At 36.9% G+C, this 17500-nt stretch overlaps 1 protein-coding gene across 1 annotated transcript in view; it reads left to right on the forward strand.

Annotated features, from left to right (window-relative positions):
* The window catches only part of LOC136847376 (vang-like protein 2), a 395295-nt gene that overhangs the window by 90047 nt on the left and 287748 nt on the right, over positions 1-17500 (forward strand). Inside the window, exon 3 of the mRNA XM_067119005.1 lies at positions 14803-14831. The gene's annotated coding sequence lies outside the window, so the exon portion shown is untranslated. The remainder of the gene's footprint in view (positions 1-14802; positions 14832-17500) is intronic.

The following is a 17500-nucleotide window of genomic DNA, read 5'->3' on the forward strand; positions in this document are numbered from 1 at the left end:
GTTAACGAGTCAAAAGCTTCCGTGACAAACAAATATAACGAAGTGTAAAGAAAATCTAACTAGAGGTGTAAAACTAGTGTCATAAACTTGTAAAGTGAACTGGTATTTTACGCTTCAGAACCGGGTTCCGTGTGGTTTCGTGTCAATTACTCATGTGCCGATTCTTTAACACGACCGGAATAAAAGAGAACAGAACAAAGACAAGGAAAAATAACGATACTGGCAGGACAACCTCCGTAATAATCCAAAATAAGGGTCCTGCTACCAAATACAGACGCTTTCTGAAGGATTGCTACAAAACACGAATGACTGGGCAACTGAAGTTTGTTGCCAGTGAGCTCTGACAAAGGAGGTCTGCCGAAAAGGAAGTGAACGCATTCCTATAAAGAAAAAGATTAGGCTTAAAATCTGGAAATTATACAGGACAACCAATGTCTGTTATAAATATGAGATCAGTTTAAGATTACAAACAAGTTTTCTGGATTTGCCTAAACAGTAAGGTAGTAAGTAAAACTTTTTTGTGTGGCTTCATTTGATGATACACAAGAACTCATTTTTTTAACCTTGCAAGTGAGGCTTTCTTGAAAATCTCCAACGGCAGGGTAAATCTTAAACTGGACAAAAAAGAAAAATAAAAAAAGTAGGGTAAAGTTCCCAAGAAAATCCACGAGGACCTGGCTAACAGAGCTGGTGAGGAATCTACTTCATATTACAACACATCGATTGAATTTAAGCAAAGCGTCCTACACTAACATCCCACGAAAAATTGAATGCTATTCATTGCATAGTATCAGATTACAAAACATTTAATTAACAGTGCATGGTATCATATTACAAAACGTTTTATTAACACTGCATGGTATCAGATTACAAAACGTTTAATTAACACTGCATGGTATCAGATTACAAAACGTTTAATTAACACTGCATGATACTAGATTACAAAACGTTTAATCAACATTGCATGGTAACTAGATTATAAAACGTTTAATCAACATTGCAAGGTACTAGATTACAAAACGTTTAATCAACATTGCAAGGCACTAGCTTACAAAACGTTTAATCAACATTGCAAGGTACTAGATGACAAAACGTTTAATTAACACTGCATGATACTAGATTACAAAACGTTTAATCACCACTGCATGGTACTACATTACAAAAAGTTTAATTGACACTGCATGGTACTAGGTTAGAAAACGTTTAATTATTATTGTATGGTACTAGACAACAAAAACGTTTAAATGTCCAACAAATAGCTAAGATCAAGGGCATCCGTACTGGGTCAATGCACACTGTTTTGAGTGGCAGCAAACAACACAATTTTTACTAGTTTCCAGGATTATACAGACAATTTCTACATGAGATATGCACCACTGTAAACCCAGAATCGAATGTTCCACCTTTCAAAATTAGAAGCGGAAAAGTTCGGCAATGTGATGGCCTCTGTGTGTTGGGACTCCGAAGGATTTATTAAGATAAAGCGTAGTTTAAAAAGGGATAAAACTGTCAACGGGGATTATCACGAACCAGATTCACGACAGCTGGAAAATACGATGAAAATGAAATACGGAAAATTGGCTGGAACGGAAGTAACGTTGCTCCAGGACCATGTCCATCCCCTAAAGTACTAAACAGATGTTAATGGCCGAATCGATAAGTGTGGCTTTCAATTGTTGCCTCGGGTCCCTTAACTCACTCTACAGCAGCATCAAGATTACAGGTAGGGAAACTCCTAATGGCAAGGGCAGCAGTGCTTGAACAGTGTCAGACCAAGTGCTTTGCAGTTGAGGAAGACCTTCTGAAAAATATTAAAATAACAGGTTTCTCCTAAAAGCGCTTTCTGATTGAGGGATAACACTTTTTTTTTTAATGACCCTCTTATGTGAAAATGTAGTATTATTCAGAAAACAAACAGCCTCAAAAGCTAATCACAACTAGAATGTAGGAGCAGAGAGTGGAATTATATACATACATATACACATATATACACACACATATATATATATATATATATATATATATATATATATATATATATATATATATATATATATATATATATATATGTATATATATATATATATATATATATATATATATATATATATATATATATATATATATATATATATATATATATATATATATATCCCTATTCTGAAGGGATTTATGCACATGCTGATTAAAAAAACAAGCATTTAAAGTGGCCACCACAACTAAAATTGCCGTCACTGTTGTTAAGGAGAGAGTTCTATAGTTTTTCCATTAATTACTGTTGAAGTTCAATATAATTAAGGTGCATAAAAAACAACCTAACACACACTGCTTTGAAACCGAATGCACCAAACCCGACTTACATGCACATGTATAAAATTCTTACCCATTCAACCTCCAACAGTGCCTCCCGAGGGAATGAGCGAATGAAATATTCTTATCTAAACGCTTGGTGAAATATTAATGCCTCCGTTTTCCAGGAAACTAGTATGATGAAGGCAGTTCGTGCGCCAATCTCTCTCTCTCTCTCTCTCTCTCTCTCTCTCTCTCTCTCTCTCTCTCACACACACTCACAAGTTTTCTAATGTTTATAAACACCGCAAGCACATCTCTCCTTCATTTAAGCTACGGCTATAAACACCATAACACGCGCGAGTGAGAGGTGGTGGTTCACTGTGGACAGCATAACTCGCAAGCACACCTTGAACAGTGATGATTGATGAAGCCTTCCATTTATGAAATGACTCCACCGAGCATTGCTATACATGGTGTGCTCGCAAGTGTTGCAAGCGCCTCCCTTTCACACCTCTGGCAGCCTCCCCAGCACTACCGCCCTCCCAGACTCTCTGGTCCCCAGAGACTCTGGTCATGGTCTCTTTCCTATCATCTGTCTTGCACTGATATAATCACACTTGAGTGTCTAAGAAGAATTGCAAAAGAGTTATTCTAACTCCCTTAGTATTTCTCCACATTTACTGGTCCGCTGATATAGCTGTTAGTGTTGACATGCCACTTAGATGTCGCGGGTTCGCGTCTCTCCCAAGGCGATGAAAAATCACTGGCTCTGTATCATGATCAGTTACTGCCTGCAGTGTGGGGTCTGCTGTGGGAGGTTAAAACCAAACAATCTTTGGAAGCTTGAATTTCAAGTCAATGGCCCCTGTGTGCTTGTTCAATGTAAATAGCTTTCATTTACTGAAATAATAATAATAATAATAATAATAATAATAATAATAATAATAATAATAATAATTCTATTTGGAATTTCACTTTAATTGAAATGCGACTGTCATTTTCATTATTTCAAGTTTCTACTCTGAAATTCCAGCGACTTACAGCCAATGGCCCTATGCTTATCTAAGGTTCGGAACATCGGCTGAAACACTATATATATGAAAGCCTAAAGCAATTAGCGCCTTACGAACTTTATTTTACGAACTTTATTTTACTTCGTTAGTTTTATTTTCAGTAAGACTCAGCACCCGCATGATTCAAATCCTACACTTCTTAGAATCAACAATGCTGACACTTAAGGAATGTCAGAAAATTTGATTAGTCACAATAATTTGTGGAATGAATTATTCAAATGGGAGCTTCGGTTGTGGAGATTCCACTCTCCGAAACAAGAATTTATTGATAGGAGAAATCATAATGCTGCCCACTTAGCACCAAACCATGATTTGCATATTGGTTTATACTCGAGAATCAGTTTCCAGAGATTTAAAACTTCGAGGAAAAATTTTTCAATTCCACAGGAAACCGCTATTCTTTTGCCTCACAGTTGGATAAAAATCAATATATCATGTTAGCATGATCAATCTATCTGTCTGTTTCTATAAAGAATACGAAACATCTACATTTGTGCGTTCCAGGTATGCATCCCAATTCCAGGTACGTCACAGGAAAGTTAAGCCACTGGAATCCAACAATTCCAGAAATGTCAGTAGAACGAAAATCACTAGAATCAAATCACGGTTTCGAGGAAACCACGCAAAGCGTAATGTCTCCACACGCCACGTTTAGGAATGTCCATTCGTTCGCATGCAATTCTGATTAAATTATTCACATTTCTTATGCTTTCTTTTCTATTTCTTTCTATCTTCACTTCTAAGCGAATATTTGTGTTCAGGACTCAACCTCAGAAAGTTGGTCAAGGAAGGAAGCCCATCAGGCGCCAGTACCTGAATTACTAAATCTTGAACGAAAGATTTCGCAGGTGCAGCTCTCTCTCTCTCTCTCTCTCTCTCTCTCTCTTAGCCAGACTATGTTTGTCTCAACACACTTTGTCTTTATATGCTGCGTGACTGTTTCCTTGTACCTCAACATTTCATTTCTCACATTATATTCATCTCTCTCTCTCTCTCTCTCTCTCTCTCTCTCTCTCTCTCTCTCTCTCTCTCTCTGCATTCCTCAAACTCTCGCTTTCCATCAAAAGGCTACATAGAATTTTTTGTATGTGGCACAAAAAATCAACAGACAAACACATACGTGAGAGAGAGAGAGAGAGAGAGAGAGAGAGAGAGAGAGAGAGAGAGAGAGAGAGGAAGGGAGCCTTGTTACCACCTGGATACGATTATGCTGCACATAACCCAATGCACAAAAATAATCTTTTATTAATGTGACCTTACTATCTGACTCTTTAGCATTTTTTTTTTATATTTAGCAACAAATATCTGTGACAAAGTGCAGTATCAAATGACAGAATTTAACAACAACGTGAATAACAATACGGCCTAAATGAATAAATTTACATACAAAATTTGCATAACACCGTAAACAGCACCCTCATGAATAATTTAAACTGATCCTCTTTGCATAGGCATTAAATGGTGGAAGTAATTTCGCGACAGTATATTTAGATATAAATATACAAATTATTCAAAACTGAATAATGAAAGCTGAATAATATCCCATATCCAAAGAGCTTCAGACAATAGAACAGAAAATACAGAATTTAGGCCAAAGGCCAAGCGCTGGGACCTACGAAGTCATTCAGCTCTGAAACGGAAATTGGCAGTAAAAAGGTTTGAAAAGGTTAACAGGAGGAAAACATCGCAGTTGTACTATGAATCAAATGTTAGAAGAGGGTGGAAAGTAAGAGAATATGAAGGGAGGTACAGTAAAAGGAACGAAAGGGGTAGTAGCTAGGGGACGAAGGCAAGCTGCAAAGAGCCTTAGGTAATGCCTACAGTGCACCGCATGAGGTGCACTGACGGCACTAACCCCCTACGGGGCAGTTCCTTCTAGAAGAAAAACTTTTATATTTTATGACACCGAAAATTTGATTCCTTATCGGAAAGTTCAAGTTTAATAGCAGTTTGACAAACAAAAATAAATCAATTTCCCTCACTGTAAAGATAAATACACAAACACACACCGTAATTCAAGAGTTTTGCGAATTACACTTTGTTCACGCACAGGACTGCACCATCCATTCGGGATTATACATACGATAATCATCATTTTCGTTGTCGTCAATATCATCATCATCATCTTTCCTGCTGCTGCTGCTACTACTACTACTACTACTACTACTACTACTACTACTACTACTACTAATAATAATAATAATAATAATAATAATAATAATAATAATAATAATAACAGTTTTATCTATTTCTATTATTAATACTAATTGATAACCATTCTTAATTCACCAAATATTAATAATTTCATGTACGGGATACCTAGTATATATTTACGAATATTTCAATAAAGTCACAATGCAACATGATTATATGAAATCGTACTGAATAGGGGAGAAGGGTCAAAGTTCCCTCTCACTATATGTATGTATATATGCGTGTATGTAAGTTGTATGTATGTATGCGTGTATGTACGTATGCATGTGCGAGTCTTGACAGCGCGCACACGTACGGCACCGACGCAAAGGCATTACCGCCATTCCCAAATCAAATCACTTGATGTTGACACTCAAAAGGACGTTAATTGGTCTCCAGATTATACCACTGCAACGATCAAAGAGAATAGTTAATAGATCGAGGGGAGAGAGAGAGTGAGAGAGAGGGAGAGAGGGTGACACGGAAGCCCTAATGCGTACCCTGCGGGGAACCCTCCTTCGCTTGTATACATGCCACTCTGAACGGTACCTCCATTTGCCTCAGCAGTACCACCTCTCTGATGTTATATTATGGCTACTGAATAGTGCGGTTATATTAGGCATAATTAGGGCTGCTAATTAGCCATTTCCTCCCGAGTGTTTGTTAATGGAAGTTATGTTAAGCACTCTAAGTCTTGCCTTCCTTGGGAAGGCTAACCCTTTGTGGTATCTTAGGGCTGCTGTTAGCGGCCCTCCTTGGGAGTAGCTTTTAGGGCTACCAGCATACGGAGGTTGTGCCACGGATAAAACTTAAGGCCTTCGTTTCTGGAGTATTAACCAATCCACCTTATATTAAGATGCTACCTCTACTAAAGTCGTAAATAGTAAATCCTTTCTCCCAGGAGTACTAAGTAAAATATTAGGGGTCTATTCATATCCAGTAGCGTGGTTCACTTTCTGTTCTGTTACTAAGCAAATAGATCTACAAATATTAGGAGTTTTATTCACTTTTTTTGCGCACCTGGACTGCTGGTGTGGTAGAGAGCGATTCATTTTTTTAATACCATTTGTAGGGAATCGTCGATATTAGTCGCACTGCCATATGGTGTATACCTAGCGTAAATTATATGTATTCTTTAGTTTTCTGTAAAAGAAAACTATGGTGCCGGCTTTGTGTGTCCATCCGCACTTTTTCTTTAAGGTCTCAGACCTTAAAAACTATCATCCACCATCTAATCATCAAACATAGCAGCCCTCTAGCCTCAGTAATTTTTATTTTATTTAAGATTAAAATTAGCCATAATCGTGCGTCTGGCAACGATATAGGATAGGTCACCACCGGGCCGTGGTTAAAAATTTTATGGGCCGCGACTCATACAGCATTATACCGAGACCACCGAAAGCTAGATCTGTTTTCGGTGGCCTTGATTATACGCTGTACGGAAAACTCGATTGCGCCGAAGGAAATTCGGCGCATTTTTCACCTTTTTTTTTGCAACTGATGCCGCAAATTGTCATAAAATTGTAAAATTTATTAAATTTACCCGGAGCCAATCAGATGTTTAGAAATTCTTCCCGGTCTGAGTATCCCTACGCCCACTGGCCCAAGGAGAGAGGGTTTAAAAACGGCCCCACCCCAACCGTGCCACAGTGACCAGAGCACTTGATGACACCTGTGCCACCCACGCAAGCACCTCCATTACGAACCATAATTTGTAGATGATAACCTATCAGTCGAATATATCCACCGCACAATCGGCTGCAGAGTCCGCATAACTAAACTCTCTCCCTCGTTGAAACTGACATCACATGCTTTTCTTGCAATGACCAAATAACAAACGTCCCTCGTCCAGGAGCAAACACCAAATTATTTACCTTCCCTCAGGAAACTATCGTATATCGTGCTTTGGCTAAGGGACTGCCCAATGGTCAACACATGCCACGAAAACACGTACGTTTATGCCATCAACGGAACCTGCGTAGCTCAACCTGACGTGTGCAACAAGGAAGTAAATGCCTTGCTCTTTCGCATGACTAACTTTAATACCATGACTAATAAAGCATTGTCATGATAACCCCTTCCATTGCTTCCCCTTCGTTCGATGCGGTTAAGTGACAGTATTTCTGTGTCTATGTCCACATCGACGGTGCATGATAATAGAATAGATCAGAACATATAGAATGTAGGCCAAAGGACAAGCACTGGGACCTGTGAAATCATTCAGCGCTGAAAGGGAAATTGAGAGCACAAAGGTCTGAAAGGTGTAACAGGAGAAAAGCCTCGCAGTTGGACTAAGAATCAATTGTTAGGAGAGGGTGGAAAGTAAGATGGAAGAAAGAGAATATGAACGGAGGCACAGTAATAGGAATGAAAGAGGTTGCAGCTAGGGGCCGAAGGGGCACTGCAAAGAACGTTCAATAATGCCTACAGTGCACCACATGAGGTGCACTGACGGCACTACCCCCCTACGGAGAAGGTGCATGAGAGTCTACGGGCACTCATATAACATTTATCACTACTAGTCTAACATCCACTGGACTTTCACCATTAGAAAATCAGCCGTCTGACTAATGATATGTCGCTCGCATGGAGCAAATTGTAATTGTAGGTTCACTGTGCGTTTACTAAGGAGTATATGAAATTGAAGTATATAATATATCGGTGCAAAATAAATTAAGTTTTTTAATGGATTTTCGAGCCTAACCGCAAGCCATTGGCGCTCTAGCCAGACACAAGATTTGACTGTTGTGAGTTCTTGAAAAAGTCACAGAAGCTTTTATGGCAATGGCATCTAGTATTCACAGGTGGTAATGTCCAAACCCAGGGATGCTTAACTGATAAAAAAAAAAAATTATGTAGAGAATATTTACCGTGTGACACCCACTGGTGTTGGTGATCAGTTCAAGAACTGACTGACCACAGAATAAATTTGTTTATCATTACTGACCGGACGACCACCGGTTTATCAACTCTCTCTCTCTCTCTCTCTCTCTCTCTCTCTCTCTCTCTCTCTCTCTCTCTCTCTCTCTCTCAAGATTTCTATGTTTGTGAATTTCCATATATTTTAGGAAGAGAGTTCAACATGGAGCAGGTTCGTTATTACAGAGACCCCCATATTTCTAAGTGGCCACTTAGGACGACACGGCTAATGGAAGCCTCTTAAAGAGAGAAGTCCTTTAAAATACTTCCCAGATGGGCATATTGTTCATCATAAATGTCACTAAAGTAGAATGAACGTTTACAAGAGTACGGTTACCATAGATATTAAAGATGGCTGGATTCATAAACTAAATTCTATAGAGTTCTAGAGCGCGCACACACACTTACATTAATACACACACACACACATACATAATATATATATATATATATATATATATATATATATATATATATATATATAGAGATATAGAGAGAGAGAGAGAGAGAGAGAGAGAGAGAGAGAGAGAGAGAGAGAGAGAGAGAGAGAGAGAGAGAGATCCAAGCTGCAAAAAAACTTGATATTTTTCTTGTGAATAAAGGTACACGTAAACTTTGCACTTTGTTATACAATATAAAAAAATAAGCATGAAATGTTAAAAAAACATTTGTCCACCTACACATCGTTATGGAATCGGATGGGCAACTGAACATCTCGGTTACTTCCCATTTGTTTTCATTCGGAATACTCCTGGGATTAGGTGTGATTCCACGGTAGATCCTCCTGATTACCGAGGAATTCTAATCACGTCTAATTAAAATAGCCAACATGAATACATCTTCGACATCAATCTCGATAGAGCCAAGAATTAAAGGCCCGTATATAACATGGACCACGCAGTCGATTCTCTCTCTCTCTCTCTCTCTCTCTCTCTCTCTCTCTCTCTCTCTCTCTCTCTCTCTCTCTCGTTAACATCTCGCATGCAGAAAAGCATTTACTGCTTCCACCTAAAAAATAAAAATAATACATGAAAACACGTATACACAATCGTTCACATACTGTAATAAAATATGAAATATGTTTTACATCATTAACACCTCTCTCTCTCTCTCTCTCTCTCTCTTTTCACTTTGCGTTCGTTAATATGTGGTATGCAGAAGAGCATCTGGCGCTAGCTCCTACAAATAAAAATAAAATATGACAACACACATGCACAATGGCTCACATATAACAAAATAATGTGTGTAAAATGATGTACAACTCTCTCTCTCTCTCTCTCAGCATTCCACGGCGAGCTTTCACTAATGGCTCTGAATAATCCGGGATTCCCGTAATAAATCCCCTACACGGAGATCGAATGCCACTCAATACGGTCGCAAAATGCCGAACATTCAGCGTTCGGCGAAGGGGGTTCCTCGTTATGTCCAGCACCTGTTTCATATCATCATCTGTGAGAAACACGTCATCATGCGTAGCGACATTTCTCTTATGGGGCCTTTGATCTTTGACACATCTGGCGTTCCGAGGATTCTTCTCCCTGTCTCAAATCGCCGGTATGCTTTCTCTCTCTCTCTCTCTCTCTCTCTCTCTCTCTCTCTCTCTCTATCTCTCTCTCTCATATATATATATATATATATATATATATATATATATAATATATATTATATATATACATAAATATATATACATAATATACAGTATATATATATATATATATATATATATATATATATATATATATATATATATATATATATATAAAATCTCTGACAAAATTTACAGGCCAAATAAATCCCTCTCCCGTCTTTACCTTATCTTTATATCTGACAGACTGTATAGAGCAAGTTACTCTCTATCTCTCTCATTGCATCTCTGTCTATCTATCTTTGCCATATCTATACATCAGATAGGCTTTACAGAAGCAAATAACTTTCTCTCTCTCTCTCTCTCTTCTCTCTCTCTCTCTCTCTCTCTCTCTCTCTCTCTCTCTCTCTCTCTGGCACTTTACGGAATCTTTTGATCAATGACAGATTTTCAGTACAACCCCGACGACTCCCACCCCTCCCTCAAGGGCTCTAACCGGGGACCCCCTACATTCCTATCTAACACGCCCTTTGAAGTGCCAAGGGGAAATTAACGGAAGCGTTAAACGGCAAGGTTACCTTTAGCAAGAGGCACATGGTTGTCAGACTTATTATCGAAGGGGGAGAGAGGCCACGAATGGGGTTTATATAACATATATATATATATATATATATACATATATATATATATATATATATATATATGTATGTATATATTATATATGTATATATAGGTATACATATATTATATATATATATTTATATATATACATGTATATGTGTATATATACATATACATATAATGAGTATACATATGTTTACGTATACTTATATATATGTGTATGTGTATACATATGTGTGTGTGTGTATCAGCGCCGAAGCCCTTGTTTCTTAGTTTATAAAACTTAAAATCTTTTCACACATTCATCATACTATGCATCAAAGTGAGCTTCAACCTACTTTTTATTCTTTATCATTTCGGTTACTTCAAACATTTTATTCTACAGATCTGGCAGGATGAACCAGCCATATCCACAGTAAATAGGACAATTGTTTGAACACAATTCAAAACCACGCGTGAAGTTTACTGGTAAAATGTTTGATATCAAACATGACCAAAAACTACAAACCAAACTAGGTGACAGGGAACAAATCTCTGCACTACAAACCCAGTCAAATTATTTCTAATTCTTTTGGTTCCGCCATCATCGCCGGTGGAACAAATTATGTAGCGTGTTAATTCCGCATTCATGAATGCATCAGTAACTTTTCTAAGATGCCTTTACTACGCAAACTTCTTCGTTTTAAATTGCTTCTCTCTCTCTGTCTCTCTCTCTCTCTCTCTCTCTCTCTCTCTCTCTCTCTCTCTCTCTCTCTCTCTCTCTCTCTCTCTCTCTCTTTTACATATAAATTCGTTGTCCTTCTCATCGTGAATGGTAACTCTGTTTCACTAGTAGTGTGGCCTTTCAATTATAAAAACACTGAGAAAAATAAAAAATATCAACACAATCTCTCCCAAACAATACCCACACAAAGTAATGTCCTAAGACTGAATTTGCAATGGAAGAACGAAATCTAAAATCAAAAGATGTTCAGGTCACCTTTCTTTGCTGTTTCTTTACTTCCTCTTAACGGCTCACCTCACCTTGCGAATTATTAACGGGACATATTTCAGTTTTAGGCTGAAACTACCTCCATCTCCATCTACCTTCTGTCGCTCTGCTTACAAAGCGGTCCAAGGAATCTGGTTTATAATGGCCCATTGTTAACCCATCCCGTTTCTGTCAATACTAATACCAAAATGAAAAATTCAAGGCTATACATTTCGTCTTGCTAAGGCGTCCGGCGCCGCTTCCGGTAGGGAATGAGAACGGCTACCATATAAGCTTGCCAATATATAATGGAAGAAAATTGCAGTCAAAAATAAATGATATCCACTGAAAATACCTATAGACTCTTTGAGACGATTTTGCGCGACAATTAATCGCCTAACACAACGTTACATTGCACAATGAATGATTCATTTCTATGGGATGCAAACGCCAGACCTGTGTGGATGCAGATTTAAAGACAAACCTAACTAGAATTTTACCTGTTCCAATGAAGTAAGAATACGTTCATATAAATGAAAAGAGGGCAGAGTAACAGCAGTGTTTATATCGCGATAAAAATCCTCACTACTCGTCAGAACCTGTTCCACTAAAAAGAAATATATATCCCTGAGACGAAGATACCACCACAACAGACTTCGTAGTTCAGCTTCAAGTCTTGATGCAAATATTATGGACATATAAAATACGTTTGGCGTGTGCAATACATACATACATGTATATTTGTTTGTGTGTGTATATGTATAATTATATATATATATATATATATATATATATATATATATATATATATATATATATATATATATATATATATATATATATGCAAAGCTCGAGCGACACCCCACAAGTAACTCCCCTGCCACTTCTCTCAAAAACTCGAGGCTTAAGAAATTCCCAACGGCAATATATCACAGCTCAAAATCCTCCGCCCTTCGAGTCTGAGCTAAACCAGGAGTCTTTGAAGGGCTTCGCCCTTAGCGACACTCCCTCTTGGGAGTCGTACATTTCTGAAGGAGATCGAAGGACTTTCGTTGTTAATGTGATTAAAAAACATTCCTGGTTACTGACTTGCTCATGTCGAATACTTATTCGGTTCTTTTTTTTTTTCTTTCTTCGAATACTTATTCGGTTCTTTCTTTATTTATTTCTTTCTCTGTCTTTCTTTTTTATCTACTAATTAATTAATTCATCCATTCATTCATTTATTTATTTATTCATTTATTTATCTATTTATTTATTTATTTGTTTGTTTATTTATTTATTTATTTATTTATTTATTTATTTATTTATTTATTTAGAGAGAGAGAGAGAGAGAGAGAGAGAGAGAGAGAGAGAGAGAGAGAGAGAGAGAGAGAGAGAGAGAGACTTAATTTCTGGCCGTCGTAACTCAGACCTTTAACTCAATGTTACCTGTTACGTCTGAATCAGACTCTTGTTCTTCCCGCTTAACAAACATCAGTTTTCGAAAACTGCTCCTCGATAAATTACAAGAATCCCTGAGCACCTTGTAGCAAAAATCTCGGTGCCATGTTTGCGGATTAACAGAACATACGTTCTTCCACGTTTAGGTGATACATGTAACTTGAAGGGTTACAAAGAGAGGTTACCCTCATGGCTATTCTTATCGTGGTGACTTCAAGCAGCTGATATTTTATCTAGCAATCAATTCGTCTCGTAATCTCCAGACTAGTATTACTTCATATGGTAATTAACTAGCACAGTACATACAATGTTTGTTTGGAAGTTACCTGACAGTCACATCATACTGGAAAACCTGAAGCCAGCTCTTCGTGCCATCACCTTGCGATATTTTTTTCAAATAAACATTATCTTTTTTTCTACAAATTGTTTTCACCTGAATGGTAAACTGACGTCATGAGAAAGGTATGCATTTGAGCGTTTAGCCTCTGTTTTACCAATAACAACAACAAAGTCATTAACGTATTCACCCTACACTTATCAACAAAGAAACAAGCTGGTTGTTGATTCTCTTTCCAGTAACAACAAAATAATTATGAACTTAATAGATTTCAGGACTGGTCAAAAAAAAAAAAAAAAAAAGTGGTTGCCAGGGCTCTTCCCAATGGTGTCTTCTTGACACCCGAATCTGCATCATTAGATGATGAAGCAAAATTTTTGAAAAGGAATACCTGTCGTATATTTACTGCTGTATTTATACACATCGAACTATGTGAAATTTCCTGGAATATACTAGTTCTTTATATGGTTGAAGAATCACTTCTTTATAAAGAGATAAAGAAAGGAGCACATCTTTTTTTTTATTTTTAAGCCTTGACTATTTCAGAACATTGCGTTGCCAGCCGCCTAAAAAAATGAAAAATATAAAATATGGAGAAATGCCCTATAACTTTTATTGTCGTAAAAAACATAATTCGGTAGTATTCCGCCAACTCTGTACTAAGAATCAGGAGAGCCTTCCCGCTAAGACTTCGTCACGAAACACAACATCAAAGAGAAGTCAAGACGCAGTCATGCAATGTAGTAGAGAGAGAGAGAGAGAGAGAGAGAGAGAGAGAGAGAGAGAGAGAGAGAGAGAGAGAGAGAGAGATAATTATTTTGTAAGACTCTGCATAGGCCTAAACTTTTCCATACTTCCTTGTTGGGCTCCTTTTGCACTTTTACCTCTAAAAGTCAATCTTCCATCTACCATCACAAGTTCTACATTTAATGAGGTCTTTCAGTAAGTTAAGAAAGCCAAACGTACAAAAAATATTTAAAATATTTAACTAATTTTTTTTTTCTTTTGGTGGAAGGACCTCTCAAACAGGCAATGAGAGAAAGTGTCACCTTCTACAGAAATGTAACTTGACCACTATTCTATTCTGACCAGCATCTAAATTATTGTTGTCAGTACTAATTAGTCACAAGGAGAAAAATTATTTACAAATTTTCTTTGGTAGTTAACGCTGACAATGCCAAGAAACTGAGGGCCTTGAATAGACAAATGCCGGTTATTACTATAAAATATTCATCAAAACTTTATATGATCCTATTAGCAGTTTCTCTTTAAAGCCTGCCATTCTGTTATACTGTATTTGCGCCAAGATACGTAGTGAATATAATTCGCGCAGATGTTAGAAATCTTACTAAGTTTTTTTTCTTTTCAGAGAACAGCGAAGATTTCATTCATTCAAAGGTAAGGCAGTTCCTTATTCCATTTGTACTTTTACTTAAATATCTGTTTAGAAAATTCTATCAATTCTGGAAGAAACAAAAACAAACAAACATTATTAACATATCAAGGTAGCGTCAAAAAGTGAAAGATCATCGACCCATTTCGAAGGTTCCAAATATTCTTTTACACCTTATGGCTAGAATTCAATGTCCCTTTATAACAATTACGGCCACTCGATTAACTCTTGTCTAGAAGCAAAGGAAAACCCTACGTAAATTGTCAAAAGAATGAAAACGATGAAATAACGAAGAATGTTTGCTTTAAATCACCTTCATGAAACGGATGTCGAATGCCTCCCTTAATTCCTTACCACTGACATTCACCGAGACTGCCTGCCGCCGCCCATCTCCCTTCCCCCAACCCCCAACCCACCCAATCCTCCACCTGCGGCACCCAACAAAGCTATGCTTACGAAAGGTCAGTATTAATAAGAAACGGGACGAAGAGGCTATTTGGTAACCGAAAATCTAGAGGACTCTCCCAACCATATCCCTCACATCGTGACATGAAGATAAACCTTCCCCCGTTGATGAATTAACTCCAGACTGGCCCTTCCAAAATGGAATGTATTTTTCTATTAAACGAATTCTCAAGGTTTTTCTGCGTTAAGAGACTTGGGTGAGACCGAGAAGTATCATACATCCGTAAAGTGGTCAGCGACTAGACGGCACACACACACAGATCTTTTTAGCATCAGTATGTAAAAGGTTACTTATGTGCTTGTTTGTGTTCGCTGCTTTCCCGGTTGTAAAGTCTAGTTTAACTTTTGTGCAACTGTTCACATTGAAAGTTGAGATATCGAGAGTTCCGGTGTAAGAACGTCGGGTTTTCCATTTGATTCCTCTTTCATCGAAAAAAAAAATGGATTCTTTACACATGGTAAGCTATATCTTTAATCTACTCATGTTTTCCTGAAGGAATAATTTATCCCTTTTTCCTATGCATAATCAGCACTGGCAATCATAATCCCTCCAAGAGGCCATACCCAATATCACTGAAATGAAAATAAAACGTTTATACGGGGGATAATTTCAGGCTGGACAAAGAAAAAAGAATATCTGAGGTGCTTTCCAGCCCCTGGACAGAACCTCATCATTTACATCATAATCACAGCGTCACGGAAGTTTACTGTAAATTTACTGTGCATTATGTCTGCCATGTATATAACAGGGACTTTTGCTACTCTCATCCGTATACCATTAAATGTACGAAAAGGGTTAAGGGAGCTTTATACAAGATCTCGAAAAGTTTGTCATCATCTATTACTTAAAAATTCTATGCACATACATTCAGACATTACATATATTCATATATGATACACACATATGTATACATATTCATATATATATACATACACGTAAATATTACGTACTCATACAAAACGCAAACAAATTTAGCAGCGATTAACTTCATATTTTAAATTCATTCATATACTTTTAAATGAACGTTATAAAGAATTTCAACATTACCTAAATTGCCAGTTCTCAACATGCAATCTCCCGTAAAAAATAACAAATTTACGACTCCGGTGCACGTTAGCTCATGAAATATATACAATTGCTCTGCAATAATAGTGAAATACAAATACTTCTAGACACGCACAATATATATATATATATATATATATATATATATATATATATATATATATATATATATATATATATATATATATATATATACAGAAGTATATATTACATATATATAAATATAATTTGTAAATATATATATATATATATATATATATATATATATATATATATATATATATATATAAGTAAATATATATACATAAGTATATATTATATATATATAAATATATACATGTGTAAATCTATATACTTAGTTATTTTTAAGTATATAAAAATAAATGAGATATTCTCCCTCTCTCTATGTGTATATATATATATATATATATATATATATATATATATATATATATATAGAGAGATATATATCTATAGAGAGAGAGAGAGAGAGAGAGAGAGAGAGAGAGAAAGAGATCGGCTCGGGGAAATACAAGGATCAATGTCATGAAGTTTGTGCCCATCGTCGTTGTGACGCCAATGTATAACGTCAAACCGTACTTTATACTTGGAAAGAATCAGGTTCGTCTGACGATGGTTTTCTCGATTCTACACCATAAGTTCACTGTCCATCTCAGAGAGTTAGCAGTCAGCCACAGTTTTGCGACTTATTCCGTTCTTGGCATTCTCGGTAAGAAACGAGAAAACGACCCGAATTCTCCGGGGAGATTTATCACTTGCTCTTGGTTGCTTTTCTTTCTTGGCTAGAGATTTATCTGCGGATTTTTTTTTTTATGTGGGAATATTTTCGGCTGCCAGTATATACATCTTCATTCCATTCTTGCTGCTCTTGTCGCGAGTGGCTTTGTTTATTTATAACGGGTGCCTACTACCGTAGCACAGTGGTATGGCTGACAGGTTGTGGAAATATTGTAATTGTTGAGATAGTTTTGCTCTCTCTCTCTCTCTCTCTCTCTCTCTCTCTCTCTCTCTCTCTCTCTCTCTCTCTCTCTCATCAGTGGTAAAGATTTCAGCTTCCCGAATATAAGACATCAACTCTCAATTGTTCTGCAAAAATTACAATGAACTATGAGAATCTTTATC

The sequence above is a fragment of the Macrobrachium rosenbergii genome, chromosome 16 (genome assembly GCF_040412425.1).
Source record: "Macrobrachium rosenbergii isolate ZJJX-2024 chromosome 16, ASM4041242v1, whole genome shotgun sequence".
NCBI classification, from domain to species: domain Eukaryota; kingdom Metazoa; phylum Arthropoda; class Malacostraca; order Decapoda; family Palaemonidae; genus Macrobrachium; species Macrobrachium rosenbergii.